Raw genomic sequence first — 6,467 nt, forward strand, 5'->3', positions numbered from 1 at the left:
CTCTCTCTCTCTCTCTCTCTCTCTCTCTCTCTCTCTCTCTCTCTCTCTCTCTCTCTCTCTGTTGCTCTGGCGAGGAGTTTAATTTTGCAACGGCTCTATCGCGCCAGCGCATCGGCTATTAAGATTTCTGCCGTCTGGCAGCCTCCTATCTCGCCACACGTCAGCACCGTCAGCCCGGCGTGGTTAGACGCGCTCGACGCTTTTCGCAAACGCGTTTGTCAGCGTCTAATTTACGTTAGTAATTTACTCGCGCGAGACACCACGTGCTGTATTTAGTAGTGTACATTGTGCATTTGGATAATCGGCGGCCCGGCTGAGCCCCCGCCGATCGTCACGCTGTGCGGGAAGGAAGCGCCGATTATGGCGGGGACCTCCCCGTCGCGGTGACCCCTCGAAACTGTGACATCGCTGGCGGGACAATCGCGCGACGACAATCGCGCGACAGCCGTGCGCTCGAGTACCGCGGTAAATTTATTAGCTGACGGGAATATGATCGCGCGACGCGTATTGCGGGACCGAGGTACACCGAGGAACACGCTGGGTACGTACGAATATAATCCTGTCGACAGAGTGCGAGGTGGGTGGAGAAGCGAGGCGAAGCGCGATGAGGAGAGGAGAGGAGATGAGAGGGCCAGCCAACGGAACGCGCGGTGTCGATGCCCCATGTTCCCCATCCGGACCAAATTCGACGTGCCGCCCGCGAAAATACGAGACGCGGGTTATGAATCACCCTCTACCGCCCGTGCGAGATAATAATCGTCCGTGATCGCTAATTTCCAACGGCGGCGTGTAATCGTTCCGTGCCGGACTCGTCGAACCCCCCGCAGACCAGCGGAGGTATCCGTGCGAGGCGCGTTTCGCCGGCGCATAATTACCTCCGCGCTTTCGGCGGAATTTCATTGGTCATGCATCGGGCGGAAAATACGCGCGCTCTCCGTCACCGCGAGCACACTTCGACGATCGGTTGTCCGCGATGCACCTTCCACCTCGGCTGTCGTGCTTCACCGGTGAAACGATAGTTTCAAGCGTTCGCCCGTTGCAAGTCGCACGCGTCTCGTTGGTCTCTTAATTAAAAGGTCGAGTTACTCGGCCGATCGCAGTCGTCGTGAGCGAAGGAGAGAACGAGTCGACGACGGCAGATTGGAAACGAGGCTCGGGGTTCTCGCGCGATCTCGCACTTGTCTCTTGGTCTCCCAACAACGCGTGATTTCGCCGCGATTTCATTCGACTCGCGCGACTCAACCTTGGATTATGATCCCCGACGATAGCAGCCGATGGAAATGGCGTTAGGTAGGTGGGTAGGCACCGAGATAGGTAGGCATTATGGTGGTCGTTGGGAGGCGTCGCCGAACCGAACGCTGAATCACCCAGCGAGAGTTTTCCTGTCAGCGGCAGGACGGGCACCGCCATCCGACGAAGCCCCGTGGAATTGCCTCGCACGGCCTCGAAATGAATGCGCGAACGCCCATTAGGGGAATAAATCAGGCCAATGTTATCCGCAGGATCGCATAATCGATCTCGCGCGCTCGACTAATCCGGGCCTAATCGTTTCACGGCGCTGCTGCGGCCAGAAAACTTCCTCTCGAGCTAGGTAACGGCGAAGGAGGGGCTCGGTGGAAGACAGATAGGAGGACTTTCCCGCGCGCGAGACCGCAATAAAGATGCACCTAATGCATCTCACGTTGACTCGTGCGCGTCCTGGACAAGCGGAGATCGCGATCGGATGAATAACGCGTGTGTCAGTCGAATCGTCGCGATAAACCATCGGGGGTTTCGCAACCCCCTTCGCGAAAAGAGCTTCTTCATCCGATGCGTAAAGAGTTGTCGTTACACGCGACGGTCACGTTAAGTTCACGTCTGGGTACCGATCGTGGGTATCTTCTCCCCTGGCGTGACCTCGTGAAAAGTGAAAAGTTTCATGCGAAAATTCTCACATTTCTATTGTTTCGAGAAGTCGCCCGATCGCAAATGTCGTCGTGAGTTCGCGCAAAACTTTTCACTCTTCACGCGTTTTCCCTTTTAGGAAAAAGTTACACGATCGCGCTACCCTGGTCTGAATCAAGATCGATCTTTCTTGCCGGACCTTCCACGCGGAGGGCTGGCTGAGAGGGTGGTTGGGAGGGATGAATTGTTGGGTGCGCGCGCCCGCCCGGTCGCGAAAATGTTTGGTTAGCATTTGGCTTATTGGCCGGCGAATGTTCGTGCGCTGTTAGGCATGTATGGATGGCCCCCAGGTTATAATAAAGCTAATTCTGCGGAGCTCTCGAGGCAGCTCGTGCCGCAACATGTTTTGCCTCTCGTTCTACCACGCCCGGCCGTGCCCCGCTCGCCCTTCGCCGTCTCGCCGATATATCCGCCCCCGGTGCGCCCTTCGAACACCCTATCTCTCCTACGGTCTGTCTCTCTTCCTCCCCATCTTCCTCTCTCTCTCTTTCTCTCTATCTCTCTTTCTCTACCTCGTATCGCGTCTCACTCTTTCATAGCGCGAGAACCAAGCCGCTTTCCCCGCTAGAGCAACCGAATATATTTATACGCCCCCTCGGAGAGCGAGCGCGCACGTCCGCTTATTAAAACGTTTCCACCCTGAAGAGGGCGAACGCGCCGCGTTCGCTATCCGCTTTACACCGCGTATTCCTTTTATTGTTCGAGATGTGAGAAGGACTGAGCGAGCGTAAAGAGAAAGAGAGAACGAGAGGGGGAGGAGAACGGGGGAGAGGGCTGCAGAACATGAGGGCGCGAGAGTGAGCACGTGCATGCCCGCTGAGTTGAGTACCTGCCGCTGGCCACATTCGCGGAATTAGACGCGCGAATGTGCACGGCTTAACTGCGGGAGAGCGTGTTTTTGAGTCGGCGCTGATGCGCCGCGAAGAGCGATAACAATGGGGGATGTGCGATGGGGTGGACCGGGGCTCGTTACCGTGGCTGCTGATGGCCCCTTTGTATCCATTTCTATGATATTCGGCTTGGCGCTCGTGCTAGGACCACGTCCTAAGTGATTATGCGGCTTGTACGCGCCGCGTCGTTAGCTTTTTATCCGATTACGAATGTGATGTATGAGTGTCCATGCGTCCGCGTACTTATACCGCTCTATCGGGCTACAGAATATTCCTTCCCGTATTCATTCGGATTATATCCAGACAGTCGTGAGTACATTACTCCCTCTGTTTTTGATATTAATATCGTGAGAGAATGGATCTCTCATTTTCTTTTTCCTCATTATTCGTATCAATAATAGTCGTGAAAAGTGCGAAATAATTAACGATTTGAAACGTTAAATTATCTCTCAAGTCGAGAAATAATGTGTAAGAAAAGAGCGCAATAATGAGTTGTCGATTTACCGTAATCTTTCTCTCCTCCTTCTCTTTCTCTCTTTTCTCTTTCTCTTTTTATAACCCTTTTCTTCTCTTTCTTGATCGCAAATCGCACCCTTATCGAGGTTTCGCGTCTCATGTCCCTGATAGAGATATTAGAGGACGGATAAGAGGGTGAATTAAATCTCGATGCTGATGCGCGCGTTGGGATCGATTGAACGGTTCGGGCGAACGACTTCAACAGGCCTGTTGCGTTAATTAATTCCCGCTGATCTCAATTAAAATATTAATTACGGTGAAACAATGACTCGGCGATAGGGAAGAAGGCCAGACCAGGCGAGGCCATGTCAGACCAGGCCAGGCCAGGCCAGGCCAGGCCAGGCGAGGCCAGACGAGAGACGAGAGACGAGACGAAACGAACGCGCGCTCCTCTCCGTCCTCGTTCATCGTTCTCTGCTCCACCGTTACCATCGCGTTCATCGTTCACGATGGAGGCGGAGGAGCTGGCAACCATTGCGATGCTATTACGATTACCCGGGTCTTATAAGCTTATCTGATAGCAACGCCATTATGGGCCACGGCACTGTGACTGCAGCAGTCGCTGAATGGTCCGTTTGTCTGATCGTTCGCGGAGACCTCGCGCCAAGAGAGCACGAGTGCATTTGCATATCTTCGGGCCGAGATACGAGCAAACAAGTGTCCCCTGCTCTCTCGACGCGACGGATCTCATCGAGGATCGCTCGATCGGTTGAATCGCGCGAGATCGCTTAAAAATCAATCAGGCACTTGCGTTCTCAGCCGCTCGGATCACCGTGAACGGTTCGCAGCGCGAATTCGGCGGAATTGAAGGTATCATCCTCTGCCTGCCTCTGGCTGGCTGACGAGTTTCTCCTCGAAATCTCTTTGGTTCCCAGCAAAATGTCGACGAAAACTCGCCGGGTTCTCGTCGCCTGCATAATTGCGCGACGATCTGCATATTAATCTTGAAACATATGGGGAAGAATTTTTGAGAATCGCGTGATTACGTATTCCTATATACTTCGCTGATAGCCAAAGATCCTTATGTATCCTTACCAGGTGTCGTTATGTGCTTATGGAACGTGATGGAACGAGGGAAATGGGAAAAGGTGCATTTCATTGGAGCTCCGCGTTCCGACTGTTGGGGATGCCATACTTGAAAACCTTACTGATCAAATTTTCATTTTTTTTTTTTTGCAAAGTTTACGATGGTAATTGGTTGTACAAAGTTACAAAAATTTTAACGCATTGGAAGTGAATTGAAGTATTACCCAATGTGTGACAAAAGCGATACAAAATTTGAAAATTGACATCCTAAGCTGTTGGTCAGCATAAATATTTACTTGATACAAAAGTTCTGTAGCTCGTATATATACCGAAAATATGTTTTCTACGCTCAAGAAAATTTCAGAGGACACTGTTGTACCTGTTGTGCAACTGAATGTGGAAGCTTACAGACACACGAAAAGTTTGCAGAAAGACTTCTATCTGTGTGTGGTTATGTTTTCTACACTAAGGGAAGAAATATCTAAGAAATAGTAAATATTTACTCGGTGAATATTAATAACATATTTACTTATGTAAAATATTTTTCAAATAAGAAAACATAGATTTTTTTAAAAACTTAAAACCTTTTCATGAGAGCAATTGTTTATTCTATTTAAATAAAACAATTTAAATTTACGATTAAATACACATATGTTATTAGTGTACATATCAGATAAATATTTACTATTTTTTAGATATTTTTTCTCCCAACTACTAAATATGACCAAATAAAGCAGCGCACATTTATATAAGATCTCTATCTACAAGAAATACGAAAAGTATAGCGCGATCGTGTCGATGCTTACCTGACATTACATCTGATATCTCTTGACAATCGCTTCTACGTTATCGACATTTTCGGGGTTTGTTATCCATCTTTAATGGGCGAAGTCGCAAGGACGCTCGCGGCGTGCGCGCGAAACGATCGAATTAAAGATTAATTCGACCGCGTCCGTTTATCCACTGCCGTCGAAGGAACGATAACGTCCTTTCCTCGCGAATACGATTGTTGCATCGCCGCGGTTCGCAATCGCGATTCGCACACATCCAACAGAGTCTGTCCTATCGACGCGCATCTGTGCATTCGCACGCGTACAGACGTGTTCGCGAGACAGAGAGGGAGCACACGTAGCACACGAAAGCTGGGAACGCACCTCGATGCACCACCTGACGCGACGGGGGGTCAGTGACTCTCACTTCGAGTTTGATTCGCGCGGAAGGAGGACGGAGTTTCCGACGTTGATTTCCGGGATCGGGGAGGAGAGCTTTTCACGACGCGGCTCTCTCGCGACTCGGCCGTCGAGCTTTTTGACGGACCAGGGGAAGGGGTTTGGATTAACGCTGGAATGCCGTGGCACGCTCGTTTCGCCGCGCTATCGACGCGCGTCCGTCCACCGAATCATGATTTCACTTAAGGACACGCGCGATGTTGTCGATGGATAAAGATATATCGTGGCCGGCTAATGATGACTCGGCCAAAGTGCAATGCGCATCTCCGCGCGCCTTCGCGCGCGTACTGGCCTGTGGAAGTAATTTATGAAGAGTCACGATCGATTCGGGGTCGAGTGTCGATATGAGCACCTCGAACAACCGACGTGGCCGTGACGAGTGAAAATACAAACAGTTTAACAGGGATGAGTAGTCGTTTAGCGTTCCTGGGATCAGGAGAGCCCCTTTCTCCTCTCCTGCTCCTCCTCTCCTGCTCCTCTTCCTCCACCGCCTCACCTCCTTCGCGTCGCGTCATCCTACCGTACCGCACGGTGTGTATCGCCGTTAAGTATAACGTGGAGAACGTCGTCAACGGTCGATCGGAGCCCGCATATGAGCGCGATCAAACGGGCCAGCTTCTCGTTAATGCGTTATTCACGGATTTTGAGGGTGTGTGTCATCGTGAAGCGATCGCGACGTGAAGCGCAGGGCTTGAGGAATTTCCAAACCATTTTATTTGGTAGAGGATTTTATGGAATATAAGAATACGGAGCAAGGAATTTTATCTGAAAGCATCTGAAGTACGTTTCTTCCTCTCTATCCACCTATCGCGATCTCTCTCTCTCTCTCTCTCTCTCTCTCTCTCTCTCTCTCTCTCTCTCT

General features: G+C 50.9%; 1 protein-coding gene across 15 annotated transcripts in view; it reads left to right on the forward strand.

Annotated features, from left to right (window-relative positions):
- Positions 1 to 6,467, forward strand: part of LOC116841928 (ankyrin repeat domain-containing protein SOWAHB) — a 152,586-nt gene that overhangs the window by 23,234 nt on the left and 122,885 nt on the right. The gene's annotated exons all lie outside the window — the stretch shown is intronic.

The sequence above is a fragment of the Odontomachus brunneus genome, unplaced genomic scaffold (assembly GCF_010583005.1).
Source record: "Odontomachus brunneus isolate Ranch 3 - 2012 unplaced genomic scaffold, Obru_v1 Obru_scaffold_002, whole genome shotgun sequence".
Lineage (NCBI taxonomy): Eukaryota > Metazoa > Arthropoda > Insecta > Hymenoptera > Formicidae > Odontomachus > Odontomachus brunneus.